Source organism: Siphateles boraxobius, unplaced genomic scaffold (assembly GCF_051911475.1).
Source record: "Siphateles boraxobius isolate OS27281-9 unplaced genomic scaffold, OSU_SipBor_1 52, whole genome shotgun sequence".
Lineage (NCBI taxonomy): Eukaryota > Metazoa > Chordata > Actinopteri > Cypriniformes > Leuciscidae > Siphateles > Siphateles boraxobius.
Genome location: NW_027509164.1, coordinates 1230438 through 1256429, shown reverse-complemented (window position 1 = coordinate 1256429; position 25992 = coordinate 1230438). Strand labels below are relative to the sequence as shown.

Genomic DNA, 25992 nt, shown 5'->3' with positions numbered 1-25992 from the left:
AGAATTTGTTACCAGCACCTTGCCTTGAAGGTACTCAAAAGATTTCAAGACAGCGCCACCTGTTGGTCAAAAGTTAAAATTACATTTCCAAAAATGCTAATAACTTTTTTTTAAATGTGCTTATTGTAATGACACTGGTCTTAATAGATTCCTTGGGTCATGCCGAGAACATAGATACCAAGTTTGACGTATTTGGACGAACTTCCTGTCCGCCATCTTTATTTAATTTCAAAACCTTCTTTTTCGAACTTCTCCTAGACCATTCGTCCGATTTTCACCAAAATCGAATCGTGTCATCTCCATACCGTGCCGACTAAAAGTTATGGATTTCGTGACGATAGACGAAACCGTTTTCGTATACCGCAGCAGCAAAGTTGAGACATGCTGCCAAAATGACTATTAAGTCTTTATCTCTGCAATGCCTTGATATTTTGACACCAAACTTTGTATGTGTCATTGTCACCTCACTCTGACCACATCACATCGATTTCGTAACTGCGCCACCTATTGGTCGAAAGTCATAATCCATTAAATCATCTTAAAAGTTACTGTATATATGATTTTTTAGCCATTTGCCTAAATTCATCTTTAAATGTCTTTAATTGCTCCTTGCTGCTGTCGGTCTGAAACTTCCAGCCATGTTGGCATGTCTTGTCGTCTGCGTTTGCGCTTGGCCCCGGAATGGCTGCTTGCAGCTATATTTATTATTATTAGGGGCCAAGCACCGAAGGTGCGGAGGCACCTATTGTATCTGTTCCGGTTCTTATTATTATTAGGGGCCAAGCACCGAAGGTGCGGAGGCACCTATTGTATCTGTTCCGGTTCTTATTATTAGGGGCCAAGCACCGAAGGTGCGGAGGCACCTATTGTATCTGTTCCGGTTCTTATTATTATTATTAGGGGCCAAGCACCGAAGGTGCGGAGGCACCTATTGTATCTGTTCCGGTTCTTATTAGGGGCCAAGCACCGAAGGTGCGGAGGCACCTATTGTATCTGTTCCGGTTCTTATTATTATTATTATTCTTCTTCTTCTTCTTCCGACTGGGCGTCTATGGCAGCCCCTAGAACCGTGTCCGGGAAAGTTGTTCCGGTTTGACATTCTGATAGAGGACAGTCCCAACAGTAATTGCACCAATTTTGGTGTCTCTAACTCATTGCCTCTAGCGCCACCACCTGTCCAAAGTTTCACTTTTATTATGCTAATAACTTTTGAACCGTTTGGCCTATCAACAAAATTATTTTTTCCTCTGATTCCTGAGCTCATGACGATTCGATCGCACCCTATGACGTCATTTTCCGTCACAAAAATATGGCCGCCATTTTGAATTGTCCAAAAAACCTACTTTTGCGAACTCGTCCTAGACGGTTTGTCCGATTCTCACCAAAATCGCACCAGATCATCTCCAGGCAGTGCCAACAAAAAGTTATGGAATTCAAGTCGATTCGTCAAACCGCTTTCGATAAACGCGCAAACAAATTTTACGTAGCGCTTGCAAAAACAGACGTAAGGCTGTATCTCCGCAACGCTTAATCGTATTCAGACCAAACTTGGTACATGTCATCACAAGCATGACCTGAGGCTACATGCTGCGTTTCGGCGCAGCGCCACCTACTGGTCCGGAGATATGAAAAACGGCTATTTTCGCTCATAACTTCTGAACGGTTTGTCCAAAAATCATAAAAGTGGTCTCTGTAGATTCAGGGCGTCATGCCGAGTCGACTGATATCGAATTTTCCCAGATCGGCCATTTTGGCTGTCGGCCATTTTGAATTATGTGCTAAAATGCTGTATTTTTTGAACGCATGAACGAATTGTTACGAAACTCGGTATGGGTCATCGGTACGATGCCCTGAAGGAGCCTGAGAAGTTTCGAAACAGCGCCACCTAGTGGTAAAATTTATTTTTCAAATGCTTATAACTCTGGCTGTGGTTGACTTATTTTCACGGGAGTCATCTCGTTGAGGTCCTGAATCCTTGCCGAGTCCACAGATACCAAACATGCTAGGTTTCAACTTACGGTTTGTGTAGCGTTGTGATTTAGCGCTTAAAAAACATTTGCCGATATCTTCGAAACCGCTAGTCCGATCGAGACGAAACCACCGTCAGAAGTTTGGAACCATAGCTTGTTAACTATATGTGAGAGCCCAAATGCCAAAATATTGATGGTAAGGGGTAGTAAAATCAAATCAAAGTCACGTGTCAGTCATTTTTTATGGTTTTTTTCATATAAATGTCTAAAACTCCGAAGCGAATTGAGATATTTTCACCAAATTTGGCACACACATGTATGGGCTCATTCCAAGGACACATGAAAAAAAATTGTGAGATTTTGCCTCTTGGTGGCGCTATGATAGAACAAAACATGAAAATCCCATTGATTTCAATGCATTTTTGTGATGTGAAATGCTATACTTAATGAACACATTGCTGTAACATTATGAAACTCAGAATTAGTTACCAGCACCTTGCCTTGAAGGTACTCAAAAGATTTCAAGACAGCGCCACCTGTTGGTCAAAAGTTAAAATTACATTTCCAAAAATGCTAATAACTTTTTTTTAAATGTGCTTATTGTAATGACACTGGTCTTAATAGATTCCTTGGGTCATGCTGAGAACATAGATACCAAGTTTGACGTATTTGGACGAACTTCCTGTCCGCCATCTTTATTTACTTTCAAAACCTTCTTTTTCGAACTTCTCCTAGACCATTCGTCCGATTTTCACCAAAATCGAATCGTGTCATCTCCATACCGTGCCGACTAAAAGTTATGGATTTCGTGACGGTAGACGAAACCGTTTTCGTATACCGCAGCAGCAAAGTTGAGACATGCTGCCAAAATGACTATTAAGTCTTTATCTCTGCAATGCCTTGATATTTTGACACCAAACTTTGTATGTGTCATTGTCACCTCACTCTGACCACATCACATCGATTTCGTAACTGCGCCACCTATTGGTCGAAAGTCATAATCCATTAAATCATCTTAAAAGTTACTCTATATGATTTTTTAGCCATTTGCCTAAATTCATCTTTAAATGTCTTTAATTGCTCCTTACTGCAGTTGGTCTGAAACTTCCACCCATGATGGCATCTGTTTCCGCTTCTTGCGCTTGGCCCCGGTAATGGCTGCTTGCAGCTATATTTATTATTCTTCTTCTTCTTCTTCCGACTGGGCGTCTATGGCAGCCCCTAGAACCGTGTCCGGGAAAGTTGTTCCGGTTTGACATTCTGATAGAGGACAGTCCCAACAGTAATTGCACCAATTTTGGTGTCTCTAATTCATTGCCTCTAGCGCCACCACCTGTCCAAAGTTTCACTTTTATTATGCTAATAACTTTTGAACCGTTAGGCCTATCAACAAAATTCTTTTTTCCTCTGATTCCTGAGCTCATGACGATTCGACCGCACCCTATGACGTCATTTTCCGTCATAAAAATATGGCCGCCATTTTGAATTGTCCAAAAAACCTACTTTTGCGAACTCGTCCTAGACGGTTTGTCCGATTCTCACCAAAATTGCACCAGATCATCTCCAGGCAGTGCCGACAAAAAGTTATGGAATTCAAGTTGATTCGTCAAACCACTTTCGATAAACGCGCAAACAAATTTTACGTAGCGCTTGCAAAAACAGACGTAAGGCTGTATCTCCGCAACGCTTAATCGTATTCAGACCAAACTTGGTACATGTCATCACAAGCATGACCTGAGGCTACATGCTGCGTTTCGGCGCAGCGCCACCTACTGGTCCGGAGATATGAAAAACGGCTATTTTCGCTCATAACTTCTGAACGGTTTGTCCAAAAATCATAAAAGTGGTCTCTGTAGATTCAGGGCGTCATGCCGAGTCGACTGATATCGAATTTTCCCAGATCGGCCATTTTGGCTGTCGGCCATTTTGAATTATGTGCTAAAATGCTGTATTTTTTGAACTCATGAACGAATTGTTACGAAACTCGGTATGGGTCATCGGTACGATGCCCTGAAGGAGCCTGAGAAGTTTCGAAACAGCGCCACCTAGTGGTAAAATGTATTTTTCAAATGCTTATAACTCTGGCTGTGGTTGACTTATTTTCACGGGAGTCATCTCGTTGAGGTCCTGAATCCTTGCCGAGTCCACAGATACCAAACATGCTAGGTTTCGACTTACGGTTTGTGTAGCGTTGTGATTTAGCGCTTAAAAAACATTTGCCGATATCTTCGAAACCGCTAGTCCGATCGAGACGAAACCACCGTCAGAAGTTTGGAACCATAGCTTGTTAACTATATGTGAGAGCCCAAATGCCAAAATATTGATGGTAAGGGGTAGTAAAATCAAATCAAAGTCACGTGTCGGTCATTTTTGATGCTTTTTTTCATATAAATGTCTAAAACTCCGAAGCGAATTGAGATATTTTCACCAAATTTGGCACACACATGTATGGGCTCATTCCAAGGACACATGAAAAAAAATTGTGAGATTTTGCCTCTTGGTGGCCCTATAATAGAACAAAACATGAAAATCCCATTGACTTCAATACAGTTTTGTGATGTAAAATGCTATACTTAAATGCATTGCTGTAACATTATGAAACTCAGAATTTGCCACCAGCACTATCTCCTGAAGGTACTCAAAAGATTTTGAGAGAGCGCCTCCTTTTGGTCAAAAGTTAAAATTATATTTCCAAAAATGCTAATAACTTTTGAAGGAATTTGCCTATTGTAATCACTCTGGCAAAATTGGTATCTTTGTTTTCAGCATTACCCAAGGAATCAATTAAGACCAAAGTCAGCCAAACTTCCTGTCTGCCGTCTTGATTTTCACTAAATACTTACTTTTTCTAACTCCTCCTAGACCGTTTGTCCGATTTTCACCAAAATCGAATCGTATCTTCTCCAGACCGTGCCGATTAAAAGTTATGGATTTCGTGTTGATAGACGAACCCTTTTTTCGTATACCACAGCATCAAAGTTGAGGCATGCTGCCAAAATGACTATTCAGGCTTTATCTCTGCAATGCCTTGACATTTTGACACCAAACTTTGTATGTGTCATTGTCACCTCACTCTGACCACATCAAATCGATTTCGTAACTGCGCCACCTATTGGTCGAAAGTCATAATCCATTAAATCATCTTAATAGTTACTGTATATATGATTTTTTAGCCATTTGCCTAAATTCATCTTTAAATGTCTTTAATTGCTCCTTGCTGCTGTCGGTCTGAAACTTCCAGCCATGTTGGCATGTCTTGTCGTCTGCGTTTGCGCTTGGCCCCGGAATGGCTGCTTGCAGCTATATTTATTATTCTTCTTCTTCGTCTTCTTCCGACTTGGCGTCTATGGCAGCCCATAGAACCGTGTCCGGGAAAGTTGTTTTGGTTTGACATTCTGATAGAGGACAGACCCAACATCAATTGCACCAATTTTGGTGTCTCTAACTCATTGCCTCTAGCGCCACCACCTGTCCAAAGTTTCACTTTTATTATGCTAATAACTTTTGAACCGTTTGGCCTATCAACAAAATTCTTTTTTCCTCTGATTCCTGAGCTCATGACGATTCGATCGCACCCTATGACGTCATTTTCCGTCATAAAAATATGGCCGCCATTTTGAATTGTCCAAAAAACCTACTTTTGCGAACTCGTCCTAGACGGTTTGTCCGATTCTCACCAAAATCGCACCAGATCATCTCCAGGCTTTGCGACAAAAAGTTATGGAATTCAAGTCGATTCGTCAAACCGCTTTCGATAAACGCGCAAACAAATTTTACGTAGCGCTTGCAAAAACAGACGTAAGGCTGTATCTCCGCAACGCTTAATCGTATTCAGACCAAACTTGGTACATGTCATTACAAGCATGACCTGAGGGTACATGCTGCGTTTCGGCGCAGCGCCACCTACTGGTCCGGAGATATGAAAAACGGCTATTTTCGCTCATAACTTCTGAACGGTTTGTCCAAAAATCATAAAAGTGGTCTCTGTAGATTCAGGGCGTCATGCCGAGTCGACTGATATCGAATTTTCCCAGATCGGCCATTTTGGCTGTCGGCCATTTTGAATTATGTGCTAAAATGCTGTATTTTTTGAACGCATGAACGAATTGTTACGAAACTCGGTATGGGTCATCTGTACGATGCCCTGAAGGAGCCTGAGAAGTTTCGAAACAGCGCCACCTAGTGGTAAAATTTATTTTTCAAATGCTTATAACTCTGGCTGTGGTTAACGTATTTTCACGGGAGTCATCTCGTTGAGGTCCTGAATCCTTGCCGAGTCCACAGATACCAAACGTGCTAGGTTTCGACTTACGGTTTGTGTAGCGTTGTGATTTAGCGCTTAAAAAACATTTGCCGATATCTTCGAAACCGCTAGTCCGATCGAGACGAAACCACCGTCAGAAGTTTGGAACCATAGCTCGTTAACTATATGTGAGAGCCCAAATGCCAAAATATTGATGGTAAGGGGTAGTAAAATCAAATCAAAGTCACGTGTCAGTCATTTTTGATGCTTTTTTTCATATAAATGTCTAAAACTCCGAAGCGAATTGAGATATTTTTGCCAAATTTGGCACACACATGTATGGGCTCATTCCAAGGACACATGAAAAAAATTGTGAGATTTTGCCTCTTGGTGGCGCTATAATAGAACAAAACATGAAAATCCCATTGATTTCAATGCAGTTTTGTGATGTGAAATGCTATACTTAATGAACACATTGCTGTAACATTATGAAACTCAGAATTTGTTACCAGCACCTTGCCTTGAAGGTACTCAAAAGATTTCAAGACAGCGCCACCTGTTGGTCAAAAGTTAAAATTACATTTCCAAAAATGCTAATAACTTTTTTTTAAATGTGCTTATTGTAATAGATTCCTTGGGTCATGCCGAGAACATAGATACCAAGTTTGACGTATTTGGACGAACTTCCTGTCCGCCATCTTTATTTACTTTCAAAACCTTCTTTTTCGAACTTCTCCTAGACCATTCGTCCGATTTTCACCAAAATCGAATCGTGTCATCTCCATACCATGCCGACTAAAAGTTATGGATTTCGTGACGATAGACGAAACCGTTTTCGTATACCGCAGCAGCAAAGTTGAGACATGCTGCCAAAATGACTATTAAGTCTTTATCTCTGCAATGCCTTGATATTTTGACACCAAACTTTGTATGTGTCATTGTCACCTCACTCTGACCACATCACATCGATTTCGTAACTGCGCCACCTATTTGTTGAAAGTGATAAACCATTAAATCATCTTATAAGTCACTTTATATATGATTTTTCAGCCATTTTGCAAAAATTCTCTTAAAATGTCTTTAATTGCTCCTTGCTGCAGTTGGTCTGCCAAACCCACCCATGATGGCATCTGTTTCCGCTTTTTGCGCTTGGCCCCGGTAATGGCTGCTTGCAGCTATATTTATTATTAGGGGCCAAGCACCGAAGGTGCGGAGGCACCTATTGTATCTGTTCCGGTTCTTATTATTATTATTATTATTCTTCTTCTTCTTCTTCTTCCGACTGGGCGTCTATGGCAGCCCATAGAACCGTGTCCGGGAAAGTTGTTTTGGTTTGACATTCTGATAGAGGACAGTCCCAACATCAATTGCACCAATTTTGGTGTCTCTAACTCATTGCCTCTAGCGCCACCACCTGTCCAAAGTTTCACTTTTATTATGCTAATAACTTTTGAACCGTTAGGCCTATCAACAACATTCTTTTTTCCACTGATTCCTGAGCTCATGACAATTCGATCGCACCCTATGACGTCATTTTCCGTCATAAAAATATGGCCGCCATTTTGAATTGTCCAAAAAACCTACTTTTGCGAACTCGTCCTAGACGGTTTGTCCGATTCTCACCAAAATCGCACCAGATCATCTCCAGGCATTGGCGATAAAAAGTTATGGAATTCAAGTCGATTCGTCAAACCACTTTCGATAAACGCGCAAACAAATTTTACGTAGCGCTTGCAAAAACAGACGTAAGGCTGTATCTCCGCAACGCTTAATCGTATTCAGACCAAACTTGGTACATGTCATCACAAGCATGACCTGAGGCTACATGCTGTGTTTCGGCGCAGCGCCACCTACTGGTCCGGAGATATGAAAAACGGCTATTTTTGCTCATAACTTCTGAACGGTTTGTCCAAAAATCATAAAAGTGGTCTCTGTAGATTCAGGGCGTCATGCCGAGTCGACTGATATCGAATTTTCCCAGATCGGCCATTTTGGCTGTCGGCCATTTTGAATTATGTGCTAAAATGCTGTATTTTTTGAACGCATGAACGAATTGTTACGAAACTCGGTATGGGTCATCGGTACGATGCCCTGAAGGAGCCTGAGAAGTTTCGAAACAGCGCCACCTAGTGGTAAAATTTATTTTTCAAATGCTTATAACTCTGGCTGTGGTTGACTTATTTTCACGGGATTCATCTCGTTGAGGTCCTGAATCCTTGCCGAGTCCACAGATACCAAACATGCTAGGTTTCGACTTACGGTTTGTGTAGCGTTGTGATTTAGCGCTTAAAAAACATTTGCCGATATCTTCGAAACCGCTAGTCCGATCGAGACGAAACCACCGTCAGAAGTTTGGAACCATAGCTTGTTAACGATATATGAGAGCCCAAATGCCAAAATATTGATGGTAAGGGGTAGTAAAATCAAATCAAAGTCACGTGTCAGTCATTTTTGATGCTTTTTTTCATATAAATGTCTAAAACTCCGAAGCGAATTGAGATATTTTCACCAAATTTGGCACACACATGTATGGGCTCATTCCAAGGACACAAGAAAAAAATTGTGGGATTTTGCCTCTTGGTGGCGCTATAATAGAACAAAACATGAAAATCCCATTGATTTCAATGCAGTTTTGTGATGTGAAATGCTATACTTAATGAACACATTGCTGTAACATTATGAAACTCAGAATTTGTTACCAGCACCTTGCCTTGAAGGTACTCAAAAGATTTCAAGACAGCGCCACCTGTTGGTCAAAAGTTAAAATTACATTTCCAAAAATGCTAATAACTTTTTTTAAATGTGCTTATTGTAATGACACTGGTCTTAATAGATTCCTTGGGTCATGCCGAGAACATAGATACCAAGTTTGGCGTATTTGGACGAACTTCCTGTCCGCCATCTTTATTTACTTTCAAAACCTTCTTTTTCGAACTTCTGCTAGACCATTCGTCCGATTTTCACCAAAATCGAATCGTGTCATCTCCATACCGTGCCGACTAAAAGTAATGGATTTCGTGACGATAGACAAAACCGTTTTCGTATACCGCAGCAGCAAAGTTGAGACATGCTGCCAAAATGACTATTAAGTCTTTATCTCTGCAATGCCTTGATATTTTGACACCAAACTTTGTATGTGTCATTGTCACCTCACTCTGACCACATCACATCGATTTCGTAACTGCGCCACCTATTGGTCGAAAGTGAAAATCCATTAAATCATCTTAAAAGTTACTGTATATATGATTTTTTAGCCATTTGCCTAAATTCATCTTTAAATGTCTTTAATTGCTCCTTGCTGCTGTCGGTCTGAAACTTCCAGCCATGTTGGCATGTCTTGTCGTCTGCGTTTGCGCTTGGCCCCGGAATGGCTGCTTGCAGCTATATTTATTCTTCTTCTTCTTCCGACTGGGCGTCTATGGCAGCCCCTAGAACCGTGTCCGGGAAAGTTGTTCCGGTTTGACATTCTGATAGAGGACAGTCCCAACAGTAATTGCACCAATTTTGGTGTCTCTAACTCATTGCCTCTAGCGCCACCACCTGTCCAAAGTTTCACTTTTATTATGCTAATAACTTTTGAACCGTTTGGCCTATCAACAAAATTCTTTTTTCCTCTGATTCCTGAGCTCATGACGATTCGATCGCACCCTATGACGTCATTTTCCGTCATAAAAATATGGCCGCCATTTTGAATTGTCCAAAAAACCTACTTTTGCGAACTCGTCCTAGACGGTTTGTCCGATTCTCACCAAAATCGCACCAGATCATCTCCAGGCATTGGCGACAAAAAGTTATGGAATTCAAGTCGATTCGTCAAACCGCTTTCGATAAACGCGCAAACAAATTTTACGTAGCGCTTGCGAAAACAGACGTAAGGCTGTATCTCCGCAACGCTTAATCGTATTCAGACCAAACATGGTACATGTCATCACAAGCATGACCTGAGGCTACATGCTGCGTTTCGGCGCAGCGCCACCTACTGGTCCGGAGATATGAAAAATGGCTATTTTTGCTCATAACTTCTGAACGGTTTGTCCAAAAATCATAAAAGTGGTCTCTGTAGATTCAGGGCGTCATGCCGAGTCGACTGATATCGAATTTTCCCAGATCGGCCATTTTGGCTGTCGGCCATTTTGAATTATGTGCTAAAATGCTGTATTTTTTGAACGCATGAACGAATTGTTACGAAACTCGGTATGGGTCATCGGTACGATGCCCTGAAGGAGCCTGAGAAGTTTCGAAACAGCGCCACCTAGTGGTAAAGTTTATTTTTCAAATGCTTATAACTCTGGCTGTGGTTGACTTATTTTCACGGGAGTCATCTCGTTGAGGTCCTGAATCCTTGCCGAGTCCACAGATACCAAACATGCTAGGTTTCAACTTACGGTTTGTGTAGCGTTGTGATTTAGCGCTTAAAAAACATTTGCCGATATCTTCGAAACCGCTAGTCCGATCGAGACGAAACCACCGTCAGAAGTTTGGAACCATAGCTTGTTAACTATATGTGAGAGCCCAAATGCCAAAATATTGATGGTAAGGGGTAGTAAAATCAAATCAAAGTCACGTGTCAGTCATTTTTGATGCTTTTTTTCATATAAATGTCTAAAACTCCGAAGCGAATTGAGATATTTTCACCAAATTTGGCACACACATGTATGGGCTCATTCCAAGGACACATGAAAAAAAATTGTGAGATTTTGCCTCTTGGTGGCGCTATAATAGAACAAAACATGAAAATCCCATTGATTTCAATGCAGTTTTGTGATGTGAAATGCTATACTTAATGAACACATTGCTGTAACATTATGAAACTCAGAATTTGTTACCAGCACCTTGCCTTGAAGGTACTCAAAAGATTTCAAGACAGCGCCACCTGTTGGTCAAAAGTTAAAATTACATTTCCAAAAATGCTAATAACTTTTTTTAAAATGTGCTTATTGTAATGACACTGGTCTTAATAGATTCCTTGGGTCATGCTGAGAACATAGATACCAAGTTTGACGTATTTGGACGAACTTCCTGTCCGCCATCTTTATTTACTTTCAAAACCTTCTTTTTCGAACTTCTCCTAGACCATTCGTCCGATTTTCACCAAAATCGAATCGTGTCATCTCCATACCGTGCCGACTAAAAGTTATGGATTTCGTGACGATAGACGAAACCGTTTTCGTATACCGCAGCAGCAAAGTTGAGACATGCTGCCAAAATGACTATTAAGTCTTTATCTCTGCAATGCCTTGATATTTTGACACCAAACTTTGTATGTGTCATTGTCACCTCACTCTGACCACATCACATCGATTTCGTAACTGCGCCACCTATTTGTTGAAAGTGATAAACCATTAAATCATCTTATAAGTTACTTTATATATGATTTTTCAGCCATTTTGCAAAAATTCTCTTAAAATGTCTTTAATTGCTCCTTGCTTAAGTTGGTCTGCCACTCCCACCCATGATGGCATCTGTTTCCGCTTCTTGCGCTTGGCCCCGGTAATGGCTGCTTGCAGCTATATTTATTATTCTTCTTCTTCTTCCGACTGGGCGTCTATGGCAGCCCCTAGAACCGTGTCCGGGAAAGTTGTTCCGGTTTGACATTCTGATAGAGGACAGTCCCAACAGTAATTGCACCAATTTTGGTGTCTCTAACTCATTGCCTCTAGCGCCACCACCTGTCCAAAGTTTCACTTTTATTATGCTAATAACTTTTGAACCGTTTGGCCTATCAACAAAATTCTTTTTTCCTCTGATTCCTGAGCTCATGACGATTCGATCGCACCCTATGACGTCATTTTCCGTCATAAAAATATGGCCGCCATTTTGAATTGTCCAAAAAACCTACTTTTGCGAACTCGTCCTAGACGGTTTGTCCGATTCTCACCAAAATTGCACCAGATCATCTCCAGGCAGTGTCAACAAAAAGTTATGGAATTCAAGTTGATTCGTCAAACCACTTTCGATAAACACGCAAACAAATTTTACGTAGCGCTTGCGAAAACAGACGTAAGGCTGTATCTCCGCAACGCTTAATCGTATTCAGACCAAACTTGGTACATGTCATCACAAGCATGACCTGAGGCTACATGCTGCGTTTCGGCGCAGCGCCACCTACTGGTCCGGAGATATGAAAAACGGCTATTTTCGCTCATAACTTCTGAACGGTTTGTCCAAAAATCATAAAAGTGGTCTCTGTAGATTCAAGGCGTCATGCCGAGTCGACTGATATCGCATTTTCCCAGATCGGCCATTTTGGCTGTCGGCCATTTTGAATTATGTGCTAAAATGCTGTATTTTTTGAACGCATGAACGAATTGTTACGAAACTCGGTATGGGTCATCGGTACGATGCCCTGAAGGAGCCTGAGAAGTTTCGAAACAGCGCCACCTAGTGGTAAAATTTATTTTTCAAATGCTTATAACTCTGGCTGTGGTTGACTTATTTTCACGGGAGTCATCTCGTTGAGGTCCTGAATCCTTGCCGAGTCCACAGATACCAAACATGCTAGGTTTCAACTTACGGTTTGTGTAGCGTTGTGATTTAGCGCTTAAAAAACATTTGCCGATATCTTCGAAACCGCTGGTCCGATCGAGACGAAACCACCGTCAGAAGTTTGGAACCATAGCTTGTTAACTAACTGTGAGAGCCCAAATGCCAAAATATTGATGGTAAGGGGTAGTAAAATCAAATCAAAGTCACGTGTCAGTAATTTTTGATGCTTTTTTTCATATAAATGTCTAAAACTCCGAAGCGAATTGAGATATTTTCACCAAATTTGGCACACACATGTATGGGCTCATTCCAAGGAGACATGAAAAAAAATTGTGAGATTTTGCCTCTTGGTGGCGCTATAATAGAACAAAACATGAAAATCCCATTGATTTCAATGCAGTTTTGTGATGTGAAATGCTATACTTAATGAACACATTGCTGTAACATTACGAAACTCAGAATGTGCCATCAGCTCCATCCCCTGAAGGTACTCAAAAGATTTCCAGACAGCGCCACCTTTTGGTCAAAAGTTTCAATTTAATTTCCAAAAATGCTAACAACTTTTGAATACATTTTCCTATTGTAATGACACTGGCCTTACTAGATTCCTCGGGTCATGCAGAGAACACAGATATCAAGTTTGCCGTATTTGGCTGAACTTCCGGTCCGCCATCCTGATTTTTATTCAAAACCTACTTTTTCAAACTCCTCCTAGACCGTTTGTCCGATTTTTACCAAAATCGAATCGTGTCGTCTCCAGACCGTGGCGACTAAAAGTTATGGATTTCGTGACGATAGACAAAACCGTTTTTGTATACCACAGCATCAAAGTTGAGGCATGCTGCCAAAATTACTATTCAGGCTTTATCTATGCAATTCTTTCACATTTTGACACCAAACTTTGTATGTGTCATTGTCACCTCACTCTGATCACATCAGTTTTGTAACTGTGCCGCCTATTGGTCGAAAGTGATAATCCAACGACTCATATTTTTAGTTACTGTATGTGATTTTTCAGCCATTTTTCAGCCAGTTGGTTTGATTCTACTTACAGTGTTTGTTTAACTCATTTAACATTTTGCCACTGCTGTGAATTTTGGATGTAACTTTAGAAATGTTGGTCTGGCTGATTTAAAATTTGGTGTTACTATTTGTACATTGTCTGCATTGTCAAGTACTTTGAGAAACATAGCTGCTATACGTCAATTACATTTCAGCACTTATTGGACAGGCATAATAAAAGCTGAATAGAACAGTCATACTGTCTAGCATACTTTGTCTATCATGCAAAAAGTGAGCCTGCATTACACAAAAAATAGACAATAATGAACAAAACACTATAGTGCCTACCTTGCAGACTTGCACTCCAAGTGAAGCACATGGATTAATTATTTTATTCTAAATATCTATGTTTTTCCAGCATGCATCAACGTCAAAATATATATTATAGGCTAGTCTCCTTTAATAAAAACTGCCAGTAGGTAGTAGCAATTTTTAATGAGTGAGTCGTTGAATCATTCATTAAAATTGCTGATATTCAATGAAAACAGCATTCTTGTTCACGTGATAATGCTTTACTGTATCTTATGTTATTAATATAAAAGTCATTACTAGGGCATTTTTCCCACATAACTTTACATGTAGCCAAAAGAAAATTGTTTTTATAGAAAATGTATATTATAGAGACCAATACAATTGTATATTTATTTTAAATGGACAGCAATATATTTAATCATGTCAACTTGAAAAATATGAATATTGAAAAAATGTTTTATTGTTTTATTTTATTTATAAAGGTTTAACATCTAATTATTTTCCAGCATTTTATAGATTATATGAACACTAGTTATATAAAACAATGTTTTCAAGTTATACAAATTAATTAAATCTATGCATTTATTTCCATTTAAATGGATGTTAACTGGTTTAAAAAAAATGAACAAACATTGGGCTTAAAAGTTTCCTTATACTGGGGCTCCCTCTAGTGGGCAACATTAATACCACAGCCTTTGTATTTTAGTTGGAATGGCTGATATTCATTAGGGATTAAATTCTCCCTTGGTGCATGGAACCCCCATTACAAAATATGTCTTAAATACAAAATATGTCAAAATATGTCTTAATACACCAAGACACTTACAGTTGTATTTTATACTGGTATTTGAGGATGGCAGTTGCCACTACCGGTATATGCATCCCTGCGGTTTACTAGCCTGCTGATTGTTCATATAAAGACCGTTTCATCTAGGTTACAATTCCAATATTATCAAAAAGAAGGCAAAAGTCATAACAGTGAAGGACATGAGTGTAGGAGGAGTTAATTGTTACAACCCTCAGAATTATAGTTCTTAAGGATTTTTGTTTGTTTATACCGTAGTCCAGTGGTTCCCATACTTTTTAGAGTGTATGGTATTTTTACCTTTATAAAATAAATTATATTTTAAATAAAAAATATTCAATAGAGAAATATGCAATGTATGATTTAAAAATGAAACTAAAAACAGTACGTGGCAGTAAGTCGCTATATTTATAATTGAGTCATCAAGTAGATGTAAAGTAATGTAACAAAGCAAGTGGCTGTATTAGTGAATGGTTCATTAAATCATTGACTCCAGGATTCTATCAAAGTTTGGATTGTACTATTTTTTATGTTTTTGAAAGAAGCCTGTTATGCGCATCAAGGCTGCATTTATTTGACCTAAAATACAGTAATGTTTTTTTTTAATGAATCCTGAAAAAAGTATCACAGGTTAAAAACAATGTTTCTAACATTGATAATAAATCAGCAAAATAGAATGATTTCTGAAAAAAATTCACGTGACTGTTTAAATTGGAATAATATTTTTTATCAAATAAATGCAGGCTTGATGCACATAAGAGTTTTTTTTTTTTTTTAACATAAAAATAGTAATGTGTCCAAATTTTTTACCAGTAGAATGCTACTGTAGGCTACTATTGCTGCCTAATTATCTAAAATGTTAAAGTTCTTCAAGTCACCATTTCGCGTGTTGTTGTGGGCCTACACTTCACATAATAGGCCTGTAGGTGGCACCTGGGCTTCATTTAACCAACTATGATAGTTTGATCAAATGGGAAACGGTGTATCAATAAACATAGAATAAATAAAAAGTGACGTTAATACTACCATTAATGCGACTGTTGGTGCTGGTTTTGTGCAGAGCTTTGTAGTCAATTAACATCCTTTGATACCAACGACGTAGATCCAGATATCATAAATGTAAATTTGTCTGCCCATCTAATTTTCAAACGATTTATGAATGACTGGAAAATTGCTGCTCCACTTCACATTTCAATTAAATTTGAACTTGAGCCAGGTGAAGATTGGTCGGTGTATTATAAATGGCAAACAGGCTTCAATTAATTATGTAATATTTTAAAACATATCATAAGTGGATTTTTTATTGAATCGACACACTACCTTTATATATATTAAAAAAAAATTGTTTGGTTTATTCCTTCCTGCCGTCGAGCCATAGGCCTACTCACTGAAATACCTATAAATTTGTCTCGAGAGCATCGATTCCCGAGCAGGCTGTGGAATAGAACTAGCATTTTCATTTTAAAATGCATAACTTTTGCTACGGTTACGCCTGCCGTCCACACAAACTACTACGGAGTTTTGGACCATCGTCTGAAGCAAGACAGACGCAAGTTGACGCAAGTGACGCAAAATATAGCAACATGTTGTGGCAACACGAACAAAAAACGGACAATACTGTAGCGTGCGTGCTTGTAGATCCAGTCACTTTTTTTTACCGCAAAATAAATTTGATGAAATGTCATATTATGGCATTTTGCCAGTTAGAAATACATAATAAGTTTTAATGTTATATGGTGGATTAGAATTAAATGAATGGTAAAAATATAGTCTAGATTCTATGTGGAGATAATGATTTGATGTAAACAGCAATGCATGCTTTAAACAGTTTAATGTAGCTACCATCAGTTTAATTGATGTTATAAATGAATGTGCTGCCTTCACTGAAGCACACACACACACACACACACACACACACACACAGTATATAGATAGTCACTGGATTTATGGCTGCAAATAAAACATTGAAGATCACAAAATAAATGCAAAGGCAAAAAACCCTCTTCATATAAATTATAATAAAAAATAATAGAATTCTTAGTATGCATTGACAATAAGTAGCATTTCTGAAATGAACATAATAATGAAAATACATACATTTGTATTATCAATCTGTAGAGCCATGAAAGTTTTAAGTACAATGTATCTCTAAAAACTTGAAAAAAATGTTTTACATTTTAAAAAATGCATATTGTTAGTAGACTGCCAGTTTATGTTTTAAAGTAAAATCATTTTATAATACACCGTTTCAAATACAAAACTCCTGTATCCAGCCATGTTTAAGTGCCTTGCTCAAGGATATTGTAAAATACAGGCTAGCAAGGGGACTACATACTTACTAAACAGTAATTTTATTAATCCGATACACAACAGATGATTCAAAGTATAGGCAATAGAAACCTAACCAAAACAAAAAAGTTTAGCAAAGCTAAGACACTGATAATAAACAGGTGAAAAAAATAGTATAAATATATATAGATAACAATGAATTGACCAGACACATGTGAGCACAATGGACAACAGATGAAACAAATGACGCTAGAAAATAGGCACCTCAGAAAACAGGAAATAAACATAAGTATAAACTTTAAGTATAAACATAAGTATAATTTTTTTTAATCAAAATACCAGTCAGTCCTACAAAAGAAAAAGAACATGACAATACATGCACTTCCGAAAGGCAGCTCTTCATGCCTAAATACAACAGCAGTATGGTGGTGGAGAGAAGAGACTAAGGTGCAGCAGACCGAGGAAGACGAAGAGCCCATGGGTGTGCAGTGGAGGAAAGACTAATGCAAAATCAATGGAGCTTGCCTCGGCAGAAATGTGCATAGTGAGATGCCTTGATGAAGGCGCAGGAATAGAGGCTCATGGTGGAGGTGGTGCAGACCAGTGCAGATCATATGGAAGACCAAGGCAAACTCAGGAAGGCTGGAGAACCAAGGTGATACCACTTGACTGGAGGACCAAGGTGGACGTAGAAGATCTGCAGATTGAGGTAGACCTGGTGGGAGTGAAAAAGATGGTGGAGCTGGAGGGATGGACTACAGGAGCCAAATTATTGGAGGGTGCAGGCAGAGTCTGTTGTTTTAACTAGACTGTGACAGATGATGTCATAGTCCTACAACACAATAAAACAACATTTTGTTGTTTATTGCAGTTTTATACAATGTTAAACAAATAGTATGCAAATTATATTATACTAATATATGCAAAACAGCAATTATAAATACTAAATATGCTCAGATCAAGTCATTTTAAAGATGTTTTTCAGTATGAATGACAGAGTGGGTTACCTTGATGGAGCCAGAGGGTTGGAGAACCAGTGTGATACCAGTGGACCAGTGGTCCAAGTGAAGACGGAAGATGTGCGGGACAAGGTGAAGCCGGTGGGAATGAGGATGATGGTGCAGCTGGAGGGATGAAGGTCCCCGGTGGAGCTGAAAGATGGGACGGTGCAGGCATCGCAGTAGGCCTGGAAGTCTGTTGTGGAACCAGGGGGATCTCAGACCAGGACAAAGTCTGAATGATGAGGGATATGTTGAACCAGAGGGACAACAGGCCATATAGTAGAGCCAATGGAGTGAGCAGCAAAGGTGCAGCCAAGTGAACATAAATCAAAACCAAACAACTTAGCAAACTAAAATAATCGCTACCAATAAACTGAAGAAACAGAGGAGTTTGAATAGAGATAATAATGAAAGAAAGAAAAAATAGACACAAGTAAGCATAATGTTTAACCAAGGAAACAAAATAAGAACACTACAAACCTAGGTAACACTGAAAACAGTATGTAAACAGGAAAATTTGAACAAAATTAACATTAAAATAGGAGTCCTAAAACAGAAACAGAACAATACATATATAATGTTGATGTCTAGTGGCTTCCTTGACCTGACTTAAGCTTGAACCAGCAAGTTTTCAGTCCTACTTTTGAGCCTTGGCTATTATGCAAAACCACACGTATGGGAGTTGTCAATACATGTTAGGTACATTTGTAATTTAGTTAAAATAAATAGTATATACACTTGTAAGTGCAATATCATTTTGTTTACATTGTACAAAGTATACTACCAAATTATTTCTTAAGGCATTGAATATACGTTGTTTTCACATTGTAATACAAAGTGTAATGAAAATGAGTTATTTCTGGTACTACTGTCCGGTTGTGAACAGTTTCTGCTGTGAATGGAAGTATCAATGTTGTCATGACTATGCCACATCTGCGTTTAATCTTGAAATGTCCTTATAGTATTCCTACAAATATAACAGATTTTTTTTTAATATGTTGTAACTTAAAAAAATTCTGAATATGCAAAAACTATAAATACTCACATGAATTCTGTATTTATGAGCATAGTTTTAGCGAACTGCAGTCTTGTTGTCTGCTGTGCATCAAATGAAGTAGGTTTTTTTTCTCAAATAGATGAACAGATGGTCAGTTGTTTTAAACCAGAAGATGATGGTAGTGTCCTCATAGTCCTACAAAACAATAAAACAAAATTTTGTTGTTTGATGTAGTTTTATGAAATATTAAGAAAATGTATGAATAATAAGGTTATGAAAAGCACATTCAAAACAGCATTTAATAAATAATAAATATACTCACATCAGGTCTCTCTGAAGATGATTCTTTGTTCAACTTGTTTTTTCTTTCCCTGTGTTGTTGTTTGTGTGATGGTAAGAGATGAAATGTTCTTTTTTAACCGGAGTAGAGGTTGCTTGTTTAATTCAGATGAAGGATGACATGGTAACATTTTTGAATGAAAATTGGGAAGTTAAATTGTCCATAAACTCCAGATTGTGGCTTGAGAAATGTTTCTGCTACATAATATGAAAGTAACAGTACAGTTTTGGCATCTTTTTTTTAACACCATAATTTACTTAAATTAATAAATAAAATTAGCTGTACACAACATGTATAATGGTATTACACAATAGGGAAGGAAAACAGTGCTATAAGTAGAACCACACAACTTCAAAGTACTCAGCATAAAATGTGCTGTATAATGGCAATATTGAAGAAAAACACTTTAGCTAGTTCTGGAAAAATATTTGAATTTGATGTCAATTTATCTGACATGCCCATTTATTGTACAAAATATTAGACAATAAAAAATGACTACTTCAAGAAGTGGTTCTACTTACAAACTGAAAGAAAAAAATTACCACATGCAACTTTACAGTATGGACATAGCATTGAGAAAGCCATTCTAAATCTCTGTTCAGAACTGATGCAAAAAAGGCTGTTATTTAAAAAAAGTTTAATGTGTAAAATGTAGTACTACTAAAAGTAAATATGTAATTTGTAATCTACAGACCTGAATACCTAATATGATGGTCTGGCCCCATAGTCAAAATCTCAAGCTACAACCATGCTATAAAGTGATAATACTAATGGGTGTGGTTTTGCATAATACCCTAAATTTGCTGATTAAATCTGAATACACGCTTAATAAATTTAAAAAACATTTAGTGAGCAGTAAAAAAAAAAAAAGTAAAAAAAAAAAAGAGGAGACCTGGGTTGGCTGACACAATTATAAATAAAACTTTTAAATAATCTTGCCAAAAACAAAAGCAAACAAAAAAAACAATATAAAATACAAATAATATATAAAAAATATACAATATATATAAATAGTAAATATACAAATTACCCATTGTACTGATTTCACAATAAACGTCACAACAAAATAATTGGCATTTTTAGACAACTGCTTTACAGTCTTGTAAATGTAAAGTCTATAAATAAACATTATTTGCTATTACTACCATGATGTTCTGCCCCAATTCCTTCAACATTCCCTACTCAAAATCCACTAGCTATGTATTATGGGGTTGATTGGCACAGTTTTAAACCATAAAACAAATATCTAAAAAAATAAAACAAGTTAAACAATTTTGGAGTGGCCTTGTGACTTGACTCCTTGCCCCCAATGCGTTGGTGAATCTAGATAACCTTGGGCTGATCATCTTGTCAACAGTGGCAATGGCTTATTCAAATATCTGCTCTATAAACATTTAGTGGTAATTTACACACCATGGTGACCATGATAAGGGTGAATCAGAGTTTCTATTCTGAAGAGGGAGCTTGAGAAATAAGAAATTTATATCGAAGGAACATAGAAGCTTTTTTAAATTGATAAAAAAGGAAAAAAGTTTTGTTTAACCATAATTAAAAAGACATTCAGTAGTTTGATGAAAACTTAAAAACATTTAAAAATGAACCCTGTGCCAATCAACCCCTGTGCCAGCCAACCCGGTCTCCAGTACCTTCCCTCCCCTAGGGAGCCGCCTTGTCTCGTGTCTTTCCTCCCTACCCTCCCCCTCCCCCAATGGCAGGCGGAATCTTTACCACAAATTTGATCACAGCAGTGAAATGAGTATTGCCTGGTGAAAACTATAGTAAGTTTGCACAACGTCGATACTTATACCTTCCATATCTTTAGTATAAACGTGATCTATTAATGTACCTTTTTCCGTTGTTGGAGTTTGTACATGTTGACTGTATCCATGGGTTTCCATTAATTTCACAACTGTAGATGAAGTAATGATGTCTTCGTTAAAGGCTCCCCTTGATTATTTTCTGTCCTGGATGCTTTTCCACCTCTTCAAGAACCTGTAATAGCTGTTGTCGAAACATGTCAGTTTTATATGAGTTGGGTCTATACAAGAGAGCAGCAGTCAAATTGACATGTGGAACTGTAAAGTATAAACATTCTAAGTTCCAGTTCTCAGGAGTAAAGATGTTACACTCAATTTTGTCAGAACTATATATTCCAACTCCACCGCCCCTCTGGTGTTTTATATCACTAAAAACAGCAGTACTGTTGTCATAACACTTAGCTCTTGGGTTGTGCTTGAACACAAAATCTGGTATTTGTTGTTCTTGTGCTTTGTCCTCAGCATTCAGCCATGTTTCTGTCAAACAAATACAATCAGCATTCATTAGAGCTTTATGCGCAATAACATCCTGAAAGTGAGATTTCAGACTTTGTACATTAAGCAGAGCTATTCTGAATGTACCAAGGGATTTAGTGGAACTGTACTCTTCCAAAGGGAATTTTGGCATATCTTTCAAGGCCAACTCAATTTTGTCATTACAAAATATAGCCGACTCTTTAAAGTCCTCAATTATTAACCCACTGAGAGATCTTACACGGCTCAATGCAACATATGCTTGCCCTGCTGTAAAGATTTTCTTAAGTGATACAACAGCTTTATCTACTGTGAGTCCTTGCACTTTGTGAACTGTACATGCCCATGCTAATCTGAGAGGAAACTGACGCCTAATACCACCATCATTTGTGACTTGGTCTTCTTGTACTTCAATTACTGTTGAATTTTGTGAAAATCTCTGGTGTGTTTTAGATCTCTGAATTTTACCGACATTTGGATTATCAAACTCCACATGAATGGCTGATGGGAAATCATCATCAGTGTTTTGACTTTCACTGACATGAAGCACTGTCCCAAAGGCTCCGTTCACTAAACCGTCTGTAACATCAATGTTTTTTTTTAACATAACCTTTGCTCCAATACCCAGGGAAACACATGCAGACAAACATGAATTGAAAATGTTCCTATGAAATCCAACTTTACGTTCCATTCGTCCAGTTTTTGAATTTTTCACATAATCTTGAGCATGTATACTAATTGCGTCTGGGCAACATTCATGAAGTCTTTCAATATTGTATTTATCAACTTCGGCATTCGTAGCAAATATGTGAAGATCATTACAATTTTCCCCTGTTTCACAGTTTTTCAACATAGCAATGTCAGTACTGGTAAGAGGTTCATCTTTCTTGCGTACTCTGAGCCGATTTAACATTTCAGCAAAACTTGGATCTTGTTGTCGAACAACTTTAGTTAATTCAGCAAGTTCAAAGTTATTCTCCCATAGGTTTACTCCTTTTGCATCAGCATAGAGAGCCGTTCCTTTAACTGGCGGAAGCTGAAAATAATCTCCCACTGCAAGAATGTTCACTTTTCCAAAGAGAGAGTAGTCACCAGTTTGTTTTATTTGTCGCAACCTTCCGTGAATATATGACAAAAGACGATGGTCAACCATAGACACTTCATCAATAATCAAAATTTGCAAATTACCCAATTTTGTCCGTAAAGAATTTATTTTGTCATCACTGAGAGGCTGATATGGCAGTCTGACGTTTGCACCAATTGAAAATGTATGATGGATCGTTGAAGCTCCGATGCTATATGCGGCGACTCCGGTTGACGCGGTCAAAAGTACAGTAATGTCATCAGGGTTTTCAGACAGCTGAGATAACAGTCTGGAAGACTCATACTGTATTGCCTTAATTAGATGACTTTTTCCTGTGCCTGCTCCACCAGTAAGAAATAATCGAAATGGTTCAGGGTTTTGTCCAAGTATTTTCTGTAGACACCACTTTTGCACTTTATAGAACACAGCAGATTGTTCCTCATTTAGTGACCTCAGTAAATGCAGTGCATCATCTCTTGGCATTGTAGTGTGATTCGTTTCAATGGTACACACAGTTTGAGGGTTTCTTGTAAGATCTGGAATAAGTTCCTGAGTGTCATCTTCATCAGGCAATAGTTTATCCTTCATCAGTTCTATGCATTCATCGCGCTGTTTTTCTGTTTCAGGACAAATCTGGGCCCAAGCATCTTCTAAATCCATATCTTGCTCTAAAAGCTGTTTAGCTCGGTCTATTTTGTCACTTTCCTTTTCAAACAATTCTCTGTTGCCATCAACAATGGATTTCACTTGTTTCACTTCACAACCACTTTTTATGACACCACAGTTGTAGAACTCCTCATATGTGTTATAGTCGCTCGGCTTCAGATCACAGTCTTCATGATATGGTAAGAAAAGCTGCAGCAATGAATGATAATATTTTTCTGGATCTTTAGTGGGTGAAAACCTTGGATACCTCACTACTGCTGGTTCAGTTCGTGTCCTTCATTTGACATGGCCATTGTTATTATTGAGTTTAATTATTTTATTTTCGGATGTTTTGTTATGTGAGGAAACCTCTGATTTGGTCAGAACTCTGTACTCAGAACAAAAACTGGCAAGACAGATTTTCTAGTGGTTCTTTCTCTGGTCTGTTTTTGTACCTGTCAACGAAACTTGTCATCCAAAAACTGCTTTCATCATCAGACTGGTCATTTTCCACTTTGTTTTGGAGAAAATTCAAAGGCAAACTCATCTTTACTGGATTTTGTCCTATTGGAATAAATTGTACTTTACGAGAACATTCCTTCAAATGCATGCCTGTCAGTCTGTACACTGCCTCTTGAGCAGAAACTTCTCTGTTGTGCAGATAGACACTTCCCAACTGTTTTAATGACGCTTTAGCATCAACATTTCCATTCATCGCTTCGTTTTGCGCGCGCTGAAGTAGCAGTCCCATTTCTTGTTCTGCTTTTGTGATGTAACTAATTATATAGACCACTACAGAAAAAGCATCTGTGACATACTGAATATCCATGTTCCCTTGCCAAGCACGCAGCAAATCTCTGTTATACTGGTTTACCCAAACATCTTTTGGATTTCTTTTCAAGACAATACTTTTCTTTTTGGTGCACCTGTTGTATGCTTTTTCAAAGATAGTTTGATTAATCCCAATAGATGAAAAAAAGGCATCAACCGAATCAAAATTGACATCAGAATTTAAAGCTGTTTTGACTTTCTTTATAATTGCACTTGCTGTGTCATCTTCATCTTTTCCTTTCAACTCGTCTGCATTAGTTTGTCTTGTAATAAACGTACGACTGGATGGTGGTCGTGGAAAATTAAATCTACAAACTGTATTTTTCTTCCGACATGTTTTTGAATGTCTTGTACTGTGCTTCTGAACACTGTTCACTGTTTCGTAAAGTACAGTATCAGCTTCTGGTGGTGTCTGACAAGTGATGTAAGTGTCAATGAACTCAGCAACCAGACAACCATTTTCTGCATCATTATCATTCAGCTTTGGAGCTTCTTCCACCCAGAATAGGCAGTGAACATGAGGAGAACCACGCTGTTGAAATTCAACACGGTAAAAGTAGTCTTTTATCTTGCCAATAGGCTGTGCTGGTGACATTATGACATTTTTTAGAAAGCAATGCCATCTGTGATCAAACATTCTTGCTACAGTGACAGGATTTCTCCTTATGAGTCCACATTTTTGAGACCAGTCAAGCTCATCAACATTTATTTGTTTCCCCTCTTGTTTAATAATAGTGCTCATCATTTCAGGCCATCTCATATCAGCAGAACTAAAAGATGCAAAGAATGTTGGTATGCCTAGTTGTCTTATCAGGGCAAACAGATCTTTTTGCGCAGACATCCAATATGGAGGAGTTCCTCTTACTGGTCTTAAGAACTTATAACCCTCATCATAATTTAGTATTCTTTGCAAGGAATCAGAGTTCGTTAACATATCTTGTGTTACCTTTAAGCAATTTTTTTCACAACCTTTCCTCATTGCAATTGATACATTAGAAACAATTTGATCAACCTCTGATATATATTGTGCATAAAAAATGAAGTCTGTGCTGTGTGCAAAACGTCCATCTGCATTTAGTAATCTTGCATTTAGGTATCGTGTCAATGTAATTTTTTCCTGTCTTTCATCATGAAATGTTGGACCACCAGTAGGATAGAGAACAGGGAAACACTTTGCCTCATTGTCTTTAGCAGTTAGCAGCCTAACAGGACTGTTAGCTTCGCCTGGAGCAACATTTAGTACATCATGAAAATGTTGATCAATTATTTCTGAACCCAAATCAACAGGTTGTAGTGATGTGTCTGACAAAAGACCACTTTGTTCTTTAATATATGTTATATCTTCCTCTGGGTCATCTCCATCTCCAGCTTTATCATCATTTTCATCAGTTACATTTTGTTTCTCCATTTCAAAATCTTCAGCATCCTTGTCTAAATCATCATTTGCATTCAAAGAGTTTACCCACTGCTCATTAAACTCCACATCATTATACCACTTATTATGTCTCATCAAATAAGACAGCGCATGTCTGACATGATCAGTGCTGACAAATTTATATTCATAATGGCCTTTGTATGTTAATTTCCGTTTCAGTTTTATTCTTATCATGTGGTCATCACATTCATTACGTGGGAGAATATTTGAAACATCTATGGTATTAACAGGAACACACACTACAGGTCCATTACAGCCATT

General features: G+C 38.2%; 1 pseudogene; it reads right to left on the bottom strand.

Moving 5' to 3' along the window:
• LOC143713538 (uncharacterized) overlaps nt 1-25992 on the bottom strand; it is a 66404-nt pseudogene that overhangs the window by 25009 nt on the left and 15403 nt on the right.